This window comes from Lygodium microphyllum, chromosome 25 (assembly GCF_053477565.2).
Source record: "Lygodium microphyllum isolate KBCC chromosome 25, Lygodium_microphyllum_v1.1.10, whole genome shotgun sequence".
In the NCBI taxonomy this organism is placed as follows: domain Eukaryota; kingdom Viridiplantae; phylum Streptophyta; class Polypodiopsida; order Schizaeales; family Lygodiaceae; genus Lygodium; species Lygodium microphyllum.
In genome coordinates, this window is record NC_141159.1 from 75,624,247 (window position 1) to 75,641,394 (window position 17,148).

A 17,148-nucleotide genomic window follows, 5' to 3' on the forward strand; every position below is an offset into this window, starting at 1 on the left:
GAAGTTGTATATGGCAGTATGGGCGTACAATACAACGTTCAAGCGAGCTACCGGCCATTCTCCACTTAAATTAGTTTATGGGGAAGAGTGTGTGTTACCCCTCGAAATCGAGTTGCCAACCATACGGTTTGCAATTAACCACTCTTTGGGAGATGAGGATGCACTTTTTGAACGTTTCACGACCATAGCCCACTTGGATGAACTGAAATTGCAGAGCTTATTACACCAGGAGGTAGCTAAATGTCGAATGAAGTAGTTGCATGACCTTAAAGCAAATAAGTATACCTTTAAAAAATGGCAATTAGTTCTATACTATGATGTGTATAGGGAGTTGTTTCTAGGGAAGCTAGAACCTAGATGGGATGGCTCCTACAAGATTGTTAGGATAGGAAAAAATAGGTCTATGGCTCTACTAGTTGATCTGTAGGGAGTAGAATTTAAAAATAAGGTTAATCTTAATAAAATTAAATCTTACTATTTCTAAGTATGCTAATACAAAAAAATGCATTGCAGGTCCATGCTGGAGCTGATTTGAGACCTGCAAAAGAGCTTAAAGTTGGTTGATGGGGTGGTTAATTCCTTATTTGGAGCACCCATATCTGGAGCAGAGATACCATCAGGGGAAACTTATCTGGTGGAGCAAAGGATACAAAGTGATTGAGCAAGAAGACAGAACCTTTGTGTGGGAGATCAAATTCTTCTGTCATTACTGCTTACGAATGTTGACAAGTATCCCTATTGAGTTTAATGAAGAAGGTGGGATGGAGCCGTTAGTTCATCCTCTAAACATGTTAAATTTTGACTATCATAATTACAAATAGAGGAGTTCGTGATGGCAGGCTGTGTAAACCCATTGTGGATGTACACATTATATTTTGACGGAGCGTCCAAGGGCCCTAATAAAAAAGGAAGTGTTGGAGTAGTAATCCGCGATCCCCGACGTAGAGTTACGATGAAGTTAGCTACTTATCTTGAGGTAGGATTCACTAACAATATGGCGGAGTATAAATCCTTGATTATGGGATTGCATATTGCCAAGCAAGGTGGTATTCGGCTGTTGTTAGTAAAAGGGGATTCCTAGTTGATCCTGAATCAGCTAGATGGGACATAGACAGTGCGGAATCCCATCCTTTATATGTATCATCGAACTGCGATGACCCTACTTGAGGAGTTTGAGCGGGCGTCTTTTCAACTGATTCCATGTTACTGGAATCAGTTTGCGGATTCACTAGCAAATCTTGCTTATGAAGAAGACATTTTCTTCAACTGTGGTCCTAGTTTGGATATTGCTATCAATAATGAGACAGGACCCGGTCACTTGTGGGGAATGTTATTAGAGCATGCAATATATGGCAGGCGATGGTTGATATGGGTGATGCAAAGAGTAGTAGAGACCAATCTACCGTTGTTATCCTGGACCCATAGGCTGATTAGACAACATGTTATGCGTACGCCTCTTGCTATATATGCAGGAGGGATGGGTCATAATCTTATGCATTTAGTTTAGGGTTGTGAGTCCTATTTTTCCTCCTTGGAAAGGAGCATATTATTGTATATCTGTACTATTTCGGGGAGGGATGTGTAGGTGATATTCTATTTTATTTCTTAAGGTCAAGAGGGCTAATCAGTTTCTATAGTGAAATGCTTTATTTCATTAGGCCAAGAGGGCCAGTTGTCTGTTTAGTAGAGGTGCGGTTAATGGTTTCTTGTTTTAGTTCTGTGCTAGACAGGTTCGAAGAAGAGCTTGGAAGGAGCCTTTTTCGCGCGGGAGCTTCTCGTGGCCCTATCCAGGTGATATCTCTCCTTTATGAGTACCGTGTTTTTATGCTATATGTATCTGTGTACTTGTAAGGGATTTTCTTTTCTTGATTGGGGACCGGTGTCCAAGGCATGAAGTCCTAGGTTTAGGTTAGGTATGACTGAGGGAGGTCTAAGTAGTCGTTGCCTCCTATAAAAACATTGCCAGGCATAAAAAAGACCTGTTTTGGAAGGGAGTTCTAGTGACCCTATTTTGCTAGCCTGCTTGGTAGCCGTTCTAGGAGTTCTTGCTTAGTTGCGAGGCGATTAGAGAAGCCTGCCTAAGGAAAAATGATGATGATAGAAAGAAAGAAACCCTCAATATCTTAAAGACAATAAATATATACAAAGGTGTGTAAAAAGGGGTTCTAACCCCTATAAAAATAGAAAAGGAAAAGAAAGGAAAATTTATAAGCAATTGATCATCACCTAGCGAAGGCCTGGTAGGTTCCTGGGGATGAGTCAGACCCGAGGCTGATGCCTTGTCTTCCCAGGGGTGGCATCTTACTAGAAAAGAAGAAAGTAAGGAAGGTTGGAGTGAAAATAAAAGTGAGCATAAAAAAAGGATAGTTCTTTTTAGTTCTTTTTAGTTTGGCCGTGTTGGAGCAGTCAGTTAGTAACTAGCTTCAGACCTTCTATCAGATTTTGTAGGCCTATTCCTTGTGGATGTCATGCCTTGGTTTTGTCAGGGGGTAGGGTGAGCATTGTGCTGTGGTTTAGTATGTACCTATTTTGTATCAGCTTGATGCTTCCTTTGGTTGTTTTGTGTAGATCTGTTGTGGGATTCAACGGGCTGAGTCGCCCTATCCCGTGGTCGCAATGAGAGCGGAATTATGATTTAGGGAAAATATTTGCCAAAAAATCTAGAATTTAGGGGAAAAATATTTAACATCGAAGGCGGCGATTGCAGCTAGGACGATTTTAAGCACCAAGTGAAAAATGGATTTTAAAAGGCGCTTGAGCGACACTTGTGAATTTTTGACAATTTTTTTGATTGTTGTGCAGGATGCCAGGAGCTACCAGTCAGTGCAGGATGTCAAGCCGGACACCCAGGATTTTTCAGAGCTCGAATCGGAGTTAGGACGGGGAAGTGGCCAACAAGTGGGCAAGATATGAAGAGGTGGAGCAAACCTTGGCCAAAAGGGGGGATGCCCTTTGGAATTTCAACCCCCCCTAAAAATTTATGATCAAGAAGATGAAGAAAATGTGGAGATATGGCGATGTGCAAGCGGCTGAAATTTGCGCTTCATTTCCTCCCCATCATGATTGTGGGCTGTGAAGACCCTATGCAATTGACATTGGAGGGCAACTTCTCCCTCTTGGCTGGTTCTATCGCCGCCCTTCACGTGAGCAATGGCTGTGTGGATGAAAAGAACAGATTCTAGTCTTTCTCTCTCCTCCCTCTCTCTCTTCTCTATGGGTTGTTCATGTGTGCCATCTTGATGGAGGAACCGGGGAAGGAGAATGAAGGAAGTGATGATCAAGATTGATGGAGATGATGAAGATTGAAGTACAACATTGGATTGAGAACAATGAAGGCTCAGTTTTCTAGTTATGCAATCATTCAAAGCATCTTGGGTTACGTTAAAACACGGTATGACCATTTTTATGAAGAAAATGAAGGATTTTTTGTAGTTTATGATGATAATTATGTTCTCATTGGATGAAAATTTGTTTGTGGGCTGTTTGCATTATGAGTAATTGTTGTCCATCAGGAAATCTTGGTTTTGCAATGATTTACATGCTTTATTTAATTCCCGTAAATCCGAAATGCGGTTTTTAAGTGGCAAAATGGTAGTTTTTCCATTTCGGGTGGGGGAAATGTGTTCCCATGGGGGGAATATGGAAGATAAATTGAATGATAGTATGTTGAAGTGATTGGAATAAGAAAAACCAAAAAATAGTATATTTTATTGCCAAATAAATCAAGAAAATGAAAAAAATAAGGGGAAAAATAGAAATACGTCTTGGAAAAATAAGGAAAAATATAAGAATTATTTTTGGATGTGTGGTAGTGGCAAAGCATGAGGTTTAGCCTCAATTTTCCCTATCTCTTTGTCAAAGTTTGTGATTTACCGCTTTCTATACATCAAAATATGACAAAATGAACCACTACACCTGTGCAACGAAAGCAATACCTAAACGTAGGGGGTTGGGATGTTTGAATGGTATGATTTGCATGCTGATTATTGCTGATTTTCTGATGCATATCATGACATAGAGTCCGTGTTATTTTATTAAGAGGATAGTAGCACGAGTGTTATCTTGGTGATATCCTTTCATTGCCGCAATAAGGAATAAGCAATAGAAAGCATGGTTGTGCACAAGCACGTTGCTAATTTGAAAATTATGTTTGAGCACTTTAGAATCATTCACTTTGCATGTGCATGAAACCATGGTATTAGAATATAAAATCCTAGATGCATAGCACCTGTTTTCAATGACAATGACCCACGTTGAGTGTGGAAAGGCATCCTAAGCCATACGATAGACGTTCGGTTCTTGGCGACTATTCAGTAAGGACACATGTTATCATCTCCTAGAAACTTTCGAAATGAAGAGTGGAGTTTGTTCATTTGTTTTATATGTTGAGTAGCGCATCAAGGGGCCAATCCCTGCGATGTAGGAAAGCTGCAGTGGGGCCGCGGTGTTTCTACCGAGAGGTTGCCTCCCATGTATGTGATTATCGTGGTATTTATTGCCAATGTGTATGGGTTCTCCATCTGTGGAGTTTATAGAAAGGGAAACGTTGGACTACAAAACAATAAAACTATAAACGCAATAGATTAGGCTTTAGGATAGTTTGTCCTTTAGCAGTAGATTGATGCTCCTGGTCCGCGAGGCCGTGAGGGTGTGTTTGTCTATCATGAGCATGAGGTTCCGGCTAGTGCCATAGCTAGTGTCAGCCCATTTCAGGTCCCATCAGTGTGAGTAATCTAATTATCTGACCATAACTAAGCCAAATATCCATGGAAGTCACTCTCTTGCACATTGCCTTTCTGTCCCATTTTCTTATAAATGCTACTTGTATTGTGGCATCAACATTTTTCTACACAAGTCTCCATTTCTCATAAATGGAAAGGTACTCTTGTTGTTGTCCTTCTTGATAGACTTCCTTGTGTGTTGTTATAGGCTTTGCTTCCATTGGAAGCAACACAACCTCTCTCTCCCCTCCAACACATTTTTTGGGCTCCCATTGAACATGGTCCTAATGAGGGAAACCAATTTTCTCTTGCCTCACTAGCCATGAACCCATAACAACAAGCATATGGATATCTGCATTGCCACATCACAGAGTTCAACCACTCCTTAAACAACACTTTGCTAGTAGTGACCTTATATTTCATCTTTCATGTGACTATCATCATTAGTTCTTTTGCACTGGAGTAGATTACAACTAAGAGTGAGACTAGGAGCCTCGTATCGTATGACATTGTATAACAAGTACTCTTGCCTTGGCACATAGACGTGGGTGCAAGACATTGTTACTCATTCATTGACTCAATGGGTATGATCAAATTGTGCCCATACATTGCTACATCTCCATTGCTAGACTCTTCTCATGCAATCTTCCAAATCTACATGAAAAATAGAGCCTTTTATAGACATCTCAAATAGCATGTATTTGTCTTTTGATAGACCCTAGCCAATGAAGCCACTTTCATGGAAGAAGGTATACATTCATCTCCTCTTGAGATGCAATGGAGAATCATGGCACTCCCTTACATGTATGGCATTCTTCTTCTCTTAATGCACTTTACATTGGAATTTACAATGCACTTAAAATATTAATATTGAAAACCAATATTGTTGACTAAAATTACAATTTGTGTACCTTTGATTCCCAAGGAGTACATTCACAAACTAGCCAAGTGGTTCCATATGCAGGATGGTAAGACAATTGGCATCACTTTACCTTCTCATGTGAAGGTGAGTCAAGCTATCTGAGATGGCCAAGATCCCATATGCATCTATAGTGGGTAGCTTGATGTATGCCATGATAGCCACTAGACCTGACATACTATTTGTGGTGGGAGTTATAGCTCTTATATGCTGACACCTGGCATGCAACATTGGGATGCCATGAAGGGTATCCTGAGATACCTTAAGGGTGCTGAAAACTTGTGCCTTAATTGTGGTAGCCAAGACATTGGAGTCATGGGTTACGCAAACTCACATTATGCAAGACATGTAGATAGTAGGAAGTCCACCTCTGGTTAGGGTGTAGGGTGCATGCTTCTACCTTAATCTTATTGGACCTAGTCTAGACCATTCTAAACACATTTTCATGACACTAGTTGCATCGTGCCTATGTTGAGAAATGTACAATCACATCCACTATAGCCTCTTTGTAAGGAAGAGCAAGGAAAAGAATCAAATTGCGAATAAAGCTTTAGACTAGGTCATGTATGCATGGTTTATTAAAACCACAGTTAGTGAATATCATGGTCCCTTTCCACCTTGTTTCCACCTACCAATACCATTTGTTGTAAGCCTATAAAAGGCACTCATCCCCACACTCATTTGAATAGTCATTCTCATTCAATTATACTTGCATATGCTTGGATAATATTAGTTGTTCTTCTTTGTCATTACTTATGGCTCATTATGATTGTCTATTTGCTCATCAATGATCCACCTTAGCATGCATCCTCAATATTTTAACATGGTATCACAGCGGGTTTCAAGCTAATGAGTCATTAGGGCCACTGATTGGGTCACTTCTATTTGAATTTTTGGCTCCCTCCACTTTCCCATGAATCTCTCACCTACCTCCATAGCTACCCACCTTCAATGGAGGGCTTGAATCTCTCTTCCCAGGCATTATAAGCTCATGCTTCCTACTAGAGAACTCTTCCTCTACTCCAAGCACTCCTTCCTATCACCTTAAAGCATGACATTGTGCACTTAATGCTTCAGCATTTTGTCTGCAATAGCTCTCTACCCAGATTGTGCCATCTCGGATTCGTACTACTTATTCAACTGCACACACAATGATCTCATCCACTACCATAGGGCATTTGAAGCTATACATCTAAGCTATTTCCATCTCAAATGGTTTCTCAAATGGCTATCTCTATGAGCACAAAATAAGCAAAATACCATTTGTCTGTCAAAACCCTAAAGAGGGCAGTCATAGCCATTAATCTCCAAGCTCAGATTTTACTTCATTTTCTTACTTGTTGTGGCTCAATAATGTCACTGAATCTTTGATCTACTACAACACTCAGTTCTCAGCAAAGCTACCACTTCAAATCAGCAAGAAAAAGACTCAACACCAAGTACATAGTATCTCTTGATACTAACTAGTATTAGTTAACAATAATCTTCTTGTGTCTCTTGGCACACTCAAATTCAACTCTTTTTCTGGTCTATTCTCAGTTATTTGTTGCTGCTCCTACCAACAAAATGGGAAAAAACTCACCCTCATGCTAGTTCAACGGTGTCGAATTTCACACATGGCAAACTAATCCTGATGAAGAAAGGCTTGTCGTCAATCACAAGTGGTCAAGAGAAGAAACCAAGGGAAGATGCACTCTCAGTCCTATGGGATAAAAATGATGATAAGGCTCAAGATATTATCAAGCTCAAACTTGATGACAGCTACATTCATCATGTTGATGATGGTGAAACCTCTCAAGCAACAGGGGATCGATTAGAAACCCTATTTGGAGCTCACTCAAAATCCTCCAAATATGGCTTACTAATTGAATTTCTTTAGGCTTGACATGAAAAGTAGCACCTCACTTGCAACTCATTTGAATTATATGGAAAGCTTGTTGGCACAACTTTGCAAGCATCAACTTGAAGATGGATGAAGACATTTGCATTGGAGTGCTTCTCAAGAGTTTTCCACCTGAGTTTGATAATGTGTCTACCACATTAATCAACATGCCAAATTCAAAGCTTGTGGATATCAAATCCTCTCTCCTGGAAGAAGAAACAAAGATCAAGAGCAAGGGAGAAACAAGCATCCCAAGAGAAGACCAATAACTCCTCTATCTGAAAGGGAAGAAGAGCATAGTTTGTGATTTTTGTAAGAAAATTGGGCATATTGAGAAGTTTTGCCATGCTAAGAAAATATCTCAAAAGCATATCTTACAACAGTCAAAGAAGATGAAGACAACAATGGATAAGAAGAAGAAGAAGACACCCAAGAACAAAAGGATAGGACTCATTAGTCCCTCTTTTGTAGCTCATTTTCCAATAGACTTTTTTAAGTTTTAAATGTGTACTTTCCTAATGTTCTTACCATAAGCATTCAAACTCCTCATGTAACCTTTACACACTATAGACTCTACACACTTAATGAGGCCTTATGACAGACTCTAGCTTTATATGGTTGTTTCCTTCCATGTCTACACTTAGCAAGGTTCTACTCATGACAACCTCTATATATTCAGTATCATTCTTGGTTGTGATTGAGGAGGGGTGTTGAGAAATGTGCAATGACATCCACTATATCCTCCTTGTAAGGGACAACAAAGCAAAGAATCACAATGCAAATAAAGCCTTAGACTAGGTCAAGTATGTATGGTTTATTAAAACCACAATTGTTGAATATCATGGTCCCTTTCCACCTTTTTTCCACCTACCAATACCATCTACTGTGAGCCTATAAAAGGGACTCATCCTCACACTCATTTGAACACTCATTCTCATTCAGTTGTACTTGCATTATGCTTGGATAATATCAATTGTTCTTCTTTTTCATTACTTATGCCTCATTATGATTGTCTATTTGCTCATCAATGATCCACCTTAGCATGCATCCTCAATATTTTAATAGCCCGGTGGATAGGTGGCAATAAATTATATTATATATATATTTTTGGTGAGTATGTTACTAGGCAAAGCTATGTTGATCAAATTAATTATCGATGGAGTGAATTTGTTGTATGTGACTATTATTATAGTTTTGTGTGCTACTATTGTATTAAATTATTTTATGTACTTATGTAAAAAATAATTTATTATTATCATAACCTTTTGATCCAAGAGCAAGACGATTGTTTTTGTAAGATGAGATTATTTGTGATAGATTCCTAAAAACTATAAAATAAAAACATGTCATTCATGCAAGAAAAGAAAAAAGCACAAAAGTATGTTTTCCATGGTTTTCAAGCACAAAAGCTAAGAATTAAAATCCATAAATGCATGCATAAGGTAGGTGCTCACTCATACATGGAGGGAGATTGTATCTATTCTCTTGTCATGCACTCTTGTTCTTATTTCTCTCTTGCCCTCAATTTTTCTCTTAAGTTTTTACAATTAATGATTAAATGTATAGTGAGGAAAATAATATTTCATTGGTGACTTTGGTATCTATAGTTTGATAATTGTGAGAAATTAGGTCTAGCTTTTGGTACATTGGATAGTTCTCTTTTCTAGTTATGAATTGTAAGAAGTGTAGGTTAGGTCTAGAAAGGTTGAAGCTACTTGAACATTTGATTTTCAAAAATGAAACAAAACTAGATTCAGACAAGAAGAAGGCTTTGATGTTCCTTCTCCTGAGGACATAAAACAACCAATCACTTTTAAATTTTATTTAAAAGTTGAAATAATTTCTAAGTTTACTCCATTGGTGTCCCAACTATTATTTCATTTTCAACAAGAAATAAGTTTGGATCCTTATGATTTGGATAAAAAAGTGTAAGGAGGTGTCTTTTAAGGTGAAAATTTGATGGAAAGTCTATATGGTGTGCAATCTCGAATTGAGCGAGATTCGTATAAGAGTCCTTTAGTGGAAACAATGCAATTGGAGCAGATTTTTTACAAAAACTAAAGGCTTCTCAGTATTACATGATGCAAGTCTATTATACAAGCATGGTGATTAGCACGGTAGAGAGGAGTTTTTCTCAAGGTGAATAGATCATGGTGAATAGGGCATCTTCTTTCAAAGGTTTTAGGTGTATCTATTATCTGAACCTTTTGTGGCCTTGATAACTGTTCTTTATTATCTCAATTGATTAACAATGACAAGTGCCAAACTATCAAAGATATTGTGTAAGTGGGTGGTAGATTTGGAAGAATTTCTATTATGTTTCTTGTGGAGGAAATTACCAAGGCAACTTTGGTAGTCTTTCTCATGTATTGACATAACTTAAAGATGATAAAGGAAAAAGGAATATGGATACCCATGAATCATCAAACATTAATGATGCTTTGATTATGTTCTTTTATGTATATTATAAGATATCCCACAAGGAAGCTTTTGGAGGCCTTGCACTATATAGCTTGATTGGAAAGTTGATCACGAAACAAGGATTTATGTTACAAGTACATAGTAACAATGAGGCAAAATATGCTAGTTTGGAGAAGCCTTGGCAAGTAGTTCATGAATTCAAGATTAGGAGGATAAAGGTAAGAGAAGATACATCAATACTAGTGAAGCAAGTTTTGTAGGTGTGGATGCACCTTCATTGGATGATGAGAAAGGTTTTCTTTATTGTTTTCTAGGGCTTTTTGCCCAACAAGAATGAATGTTCTATTGGGCTTGAGGCATGGCTAAGTATGTGACCCTTTTGTTAGAGAGCCTAAAATGAGACTAGGGATAGAATGGTGATGAAAAAGGAAGGATTGATTTTGTGCCACTTGGAAAATACATTAGGATGGTTTTAGCTTGCTAGAGTTACTATGTTCTGTAGGAGAGATATCTATTGTTTTCTCTCACAACTAGTAGGATTTTTCTTAGATTCATGAATATCTATTAGAGGAGTTCTAGGGTTTTGGCTTTGTGCATGGCCTAACTAATATGTTGATTCAGGCTTTGTACCTTGGCAACAAAAGTAAACATATCATAAAAAAATTATATATGATTGCATGGAAGCTGAAGGTCATGTTTATGTAGTTAGTGTTTTGAGGGTAGTGAGTTTAACAAATTGAGTGTAAACCCACTCATTGGACTAGGATGGACAATGTTGGTAATCCATATAATGAATTGCATATGATGTGCCTTATATTGAGAGGTATTAGTGATATGGATTAGCAATTTTTTGGTTGGGCTATTGCTTATGTGTGGCAGGACAATGACATAGCAATAAGCATGTATATGGATAAGGTGACAAAAATGCATGCATGTATGTACACTAGTTTCCATGAAAGAAAGAAAAATGATGATGCTAATGAAAAAAATGATGAACAACATCATGAGAAAAAGAAAAGGTAATGATGATGTATGAAGAGTGGTAGGTTCAAAGATGCCAACTTAGGTACTAGAGGACCTAAATGGTCGATGCTAGTCTTTTTAGGCTATCATGGCCTTAGAAATAATAGAAATCTAGATAAATATTAAGTTTTAAAGTTAAGGAAAAGCAAGGCATGGCAACTATGCTTTAGGGGAGGGAGTGCAAAGGATAGAAGGCAAAAGAGGTGAGCCAAGGTGACAAGAGTGATGTAGAAGGAAAGAGAACAAGAGGAGCATGGAAGTGCTATGTTCAGTCAACCTAAGACAACAATAAACCAAGGTGTTGAAGTGTGAGAAGCTAAAGTTTAAGATGGTTGTATTGAAAATAAAGTGTTAGTGGATCTTAAAAGTTTGAGGAAAACTGTACCTACTTGTGTCATAAGGCCAAGTGATTGTAGAATGTTCATGGATGTGTGGAGGTGGCACATGGAGTTGTCCTTGTAGGTTATGAGATTCAAAGTTAAGATCCTTGTAGCTTATGAAATTCAAAGTTGAGATCTCCCCGAAGGTGATCAAAGGGTTCCTACTTGCCCAGTTGCTTTGAAGTTACAAAGGATTGTGATGCTAATGCATTTGATGTGTGAGTGGTGAAGATTTTGATTTTCTTAATAAAGGAATATGAATATGAAGGCGCTGTTATGTTTGATGTTGAGAGCTACTTTGTGTTCACTATGCCTAAAGAGAAAGCTTTGCAACAAATATCTTTCCTCCCAAAGTTGTAGACATCAAGCTCATTGAAAAGTTCATGAACTAAATTATCAATACACCCATATATAATATAATTCACTAATTGTGGTCTAAATATGGTGATGTAGTACCTCATTTTGAGCTATAAGAAGGCCATGTATATTTTTCCATCAGGGCACTAATCTTTGTTCTAGCTTCTATTGGTTGTGTGGCCTTGTAATTTGCTAGTGATTTGGGAGTTCTTGCATGCACTATTGTCTTGGGTGGTGCTTTGTATCTATTTCCTTTTATGCATCTCTTATTCCTAAACATGGTGAGATTATGAGTAACCACTCAAGAGACAATTTTTTTCTTGGTCCCATCATTGTAATAAAAATGTTGGGCGCACATATAAAAAATGGAATTTTGGACACTAGACTCTTATTCATGAAAGAGCTTCCCTCCTTGAAATGGCCTAATGGTATCCCTCATATAGTTAGGTTGTATTGTAATTTCACATAATCTATTTCCCTCTATGCAATCCCATAAATGCAAGAAACTATACAAGATCCAAAGTTTAAAATGACCTAATGCTTTTTCTCATATAGTCATATTTTACCATCTATTTCTCTTTATGCAATCCCATGAATGCAAGAAATTATACAAGATCCAAAGTTTGTAGTAGCGTACCAAACTCACCTCTCTCATTTTATTCTCACCACCACTAAAAGGAGATTGATGGCCTAACAATTCAAATGTGGCTTCTCTTGTGCTCCAACTATCAATCCACAACCAATCCACTTCACTCAAAGTCACCAAGATGAAAAACTAGAGAAATGAAAAGGAGAATAAGCTTCTCCCACTTAGTTCCTCATTATTTCTATCTCTCTCTCAAAAAATCTAGGAAGCCATGGATGCACCACGTAGTATGAAAATGGAGAAAAGAAGAAGAAGAGGAAGAGAAGAAGCAATAATATCTTTCCTACACACACATGCTCTCTCTCTCTCTCTCTCTCTCTCTCTCTCTCCCTCTCTCTCCCTCCCTCCCTCCCTCTCTCTCTCTCTCTCTCTCTCTCTCTCTCTCTCTCTCTCTCTCTCTCTCTCTCTCTCTCTCTCTCTCTCTCTCTCTCTCTCTCTCTCTCTCTCTACCAATACCTATGTTGGCAACAAGAAGGTAGAGTTTTCTAGGGGTATCCATAATGTTTTATCCCTCTCCCAAGTCCAATCAGCTCTTCTACATGCCCATGAATTTCTAGTTTGGACATGATGGATGGACCTATCCATGGATCTACATATTTTTTTAGTATTTTGTGCATATCGGGATAAAAATTTAAAATCTACAATTGGGAATGTGAATGATATTACAATTTGCATAGGAATGATCCTAGCTCTTGCTTTTCACTAAAATACATTGTTGTAGGATAAAATGAAATCGAATTATTTGAATTAAATGTACTACCTATGAATTAGCAATGCCTAAGATGTTCTAATATTTTCCAAAAAGAGTACTTTCTTCATTTTTCACACCCTTTTATGCTTCAAATATCTTTATATTTCTCTCTTAATCCACGTCACCGACATGCCATGATCAAGTGTACAAATTAATTCTGGTCAGGCCATATGAATCCACACCCCATGCAAACGTACCCTTAACAGGACATCCTCAAGCCAATCGTGCAAACCATCCCTTTCCATGTTTTCATAGAACCTTCTAGAAGACAAGCCATATCATCACTTACATCATCGATGATGTCATCATGGAACATTCTAGAGCATCTTTAGCCATCCTCCAATACCTATAAAAGGAGGGACTTGCCATAGAGCTCATCAATATTGCCAATGCCAGTCTTGGGATCTCAAGGATTCAAGTAACTTTGAGTTCCAATTCTAGTTCTTGTCTAGTCATGGTACCTAGTCTTGTCTTGTCTTTCATTATACTCCGGTTGTCTTATCGCCTTGTAATTTTGTAGTACAGGATCTTGTCTAGTACTATCTTGTATCTTGTTCATCCTTGTCAAGGGAGATCTTGTAATTCTAATATCTTGTATCCATACCTACGGTCCCATGTTGTGGGATCCTTCATATCCTATCGAGTTCTATTGTCTTTACCTATGGTTTCAGGTTGTGGGATTTTCCATATCTTGTTAAGTTATCATTGTACCTTGTGGCCCTACATGGGATTATCTTGTAATTAGGATTCTTGTAACAAATCTTACATCTAGTATGGTCTCTTGAGCATAGTCTAGTGCTCCCATAACAATCCATAGCCACTCTTCCTTGACCCCTTTGATTATACTTTGATTAGCCCTTTGAATTTGAATGTTTTCCTTATATAGCCTTCTGTGTTTAGGATTAAGAATGATGGTTTCTTTTCATGTGAAGAAAAACTATTTCCCCGTGGATTTGTTTTGTGTTTGATAGAGAGCTATCCATAGTAATCAATTAGAAAAGCCTATAACACCATATTGGGGAATATGGGAATTTCCCATAAGTTTGGGACACGTGGTCAAATCTTTGCATTTCTCATAACTTGAATACTATGACTTAAAATCAAGCACTCTATAGCTCAATAGATTCCATTTTTCAAGCGCTTTCCAATGATAGGTCACATCGTATGGTTTTGAGAAACTTATGGGCATGTTATCCGGGTGCCACCTTTTTAGTTTTCAAAAAATGGGAATTGGGAGATTCCCAAACTCACTAATATTGTGTTCTATCACAGTAGACAAATATTTGGGACATGTCTACTCTACGTTTCAAGATGGATCATCATCTTGGTATTCACTATGAATTGATCAATGGTAAAAAAGATTTGCTCTACTTGATTTTGATGACTAAGGAGGATTACCTAGTAGGATTTCTTTAAATAGAGCTTTTCTATTGGATGATTGGATGTCTACTATGCATGGATATGTGAGCTTGTTCCAAGACAAACAAGATTCTAAAAGTTTTGATAGCCAATGGATAGTTAAGGCCTAGTTGATGTAAGAGTAAGATCCTTCATGGCACTCTTAAGACTTGGAAGTATAGATTCAAATGGATTTAGCATGCCACACCCCCATCGAAATTGAATTTGGTGCTATGGATAGTTTCAACCAAAAGCCTTTGAACTAACAATAGAATGAAATTTCTCAACACTTCTCCTCTTTTTCCATTTTGTCAAAGAGCTAGAAAGGCTATTAGGCATCTTGTGTGGGATCGCATGAAAGTCAAGTATCATTAGAGGAGAAACATTCCTTAAGCTAGAAAGAATTGTTATTAGGGGAAAAAGGCAACATGAATGAGGATTCTTATAGGATATGTGTAGCAACTAAAGCTTTTACTTGAAAAGCATTATGGATTTGCAAAAATGAACTTTTCTTTGGAGATAGAAACAATAGATGGGGAAATTGTGTCCTTTCACGACTGAAAGATGACCTTTTAGGTATTGTTTGGGCTTCCTAAACAATGCTTCCTTGAAGAGTTGTAGAATATTGATGTTTAGTTGAGCCCATCTCTTTAGAGATTGTATGCATCATAACCTGATAAGTGTTGCAAAGGAAATTGTAGGATTTTTCTTATGGACCCTATTTAATCTTGTTTGAGATTATACATAAAGGACAATAGCTTTTTAGAGAACAAAAATTCATGTTGAGACAAATTATTATTTCAACTATCAAGAACTAGGAATCACGAGTAGATCAAATAAGCTATTCAATTTCATATTTATAATTATAACAAGCATGCACTAGAAATCAAAAGAGCATTACTTGTTGGGGGAATGCTCGTTATGTCTATTACACTCATGTGATGATGGAAATTTTATTTTGCACATGTGTCTCCCCCTCTCTCTCACTATCTTTCTACCCTTTGTCACCCTTGCTCATCCTCTTACTCGCTCCCATTACCTTTTTGTGTGTGTGTGTGTGTGTGTGTGTGTGTGTGACACACACATGCATACCAAACACACATACATAGTAACACACACACACATATATATGCTCATTATATAACATTTCTAACAATATTCACACTTTTCTCCTCCATTATCTCTAATCCTTCAAATCTCTACATCACCTTTCCTCCCAACTTATCCTTTGTAATATAAACAAACTAAATGTAGTATTTTGAAGCCCCTCACAATATTCTCTATGCATGCATGGGTGCATATGCACATCCATATGCAAGGTCGTTGCACATTTAAATCCATATCTCTTGTCATAGGTAACTATTCTTAAATGAAAGCTAATGTGCAGATATTTGTACACAAAAATGTACCCATGTTACAATTATAATATCAATATGTCAAATAGTTTCATTGAGTGTCACCACAAGATATAGGCCTTATACCAACGTTTAAAGTGACAAAAATGTTCATAAAAAAATTTGCCCCCGTCATCACAAAAAATGTCGGTATTGACCATGTCGTAATACAATTTCAAAAAAATGAGTTCATGCACTTGTTCACAATGGGCAGGCAACACAAACATGTCATGCAAATCCGTCCATTTTTTTTCGAAATCTATTTTGAGAAATGCAGATGGACCTCGTCGAATTGTTGCTCTAGCTCCTTTAAGTACCACTTTGAGCCACTGCACATCGATCAAATAGGATCATGGAGAAGCTATCGTAATCCACTATGACAATACTTTGCAAGTTCTCAAAATACTCTATCTCATCTATAATTGTGTTTAGATATGTTGCTCGTCGTTGGCTCTCTTGCTCAAACTTTGCCATGATACCACAATCTGTTGTGGAGTGCATTTCGTCAATACGCTCCATGCGGAAATGCCATCCACACGACCACACCACACTATATATTTTGTATTGTACATTGAAACACTCAATTAGTTGTATATAAAATATATATAGGACAAACCCTAAACACATCATCACTTTTGGACTACATCCCCTCGAGAATTCCCACTCCTTCGTTGAGATCTCCACCTCTTCGTGAGACGCTGCGGTCAAAGATCCATGCAACCATTGTGTTGACGTAAACTGCGGCATCTCCTCCATGCGCTCGGGATATCAAATCGGTCGATGGTGCATACTACATCAAAATTCAGATCGTGCTTCCTCCCGATCTTTCCTAGCTTGCTGGTACCTAGTGAGCCACATCTATTCACTTTCTCCTCCATTGTAGCATCCATTCTTTTTTCTAACCAATTTCCAACCACCACATCTCCGGTCAATCTATCATCGTCCTTCAACGACCATAGCATACTGTTGTCTAAATCCATAGTTGGTCGCCGTTATGAAATATGCACTAACACCTCAGACACCAACCAACCTTCAGCCATGCTACCTTCTGGCCAAGCTCGTTGTTGCACAAAGCCTTTCAGGGTTTTCATGAAGTGCTCCAAGAATAACATCCATCGCATATGGACAGATCCAACAATCTCAACTTCATCTATAAGATGCACAAGAAGGTGGATTTGTATCGTGAGCATGCTAGTAGGCATGTATTTCTCAAAGAGATAGACCATCTCCACTGCTCCCTGCCTTGCAGATTCAAT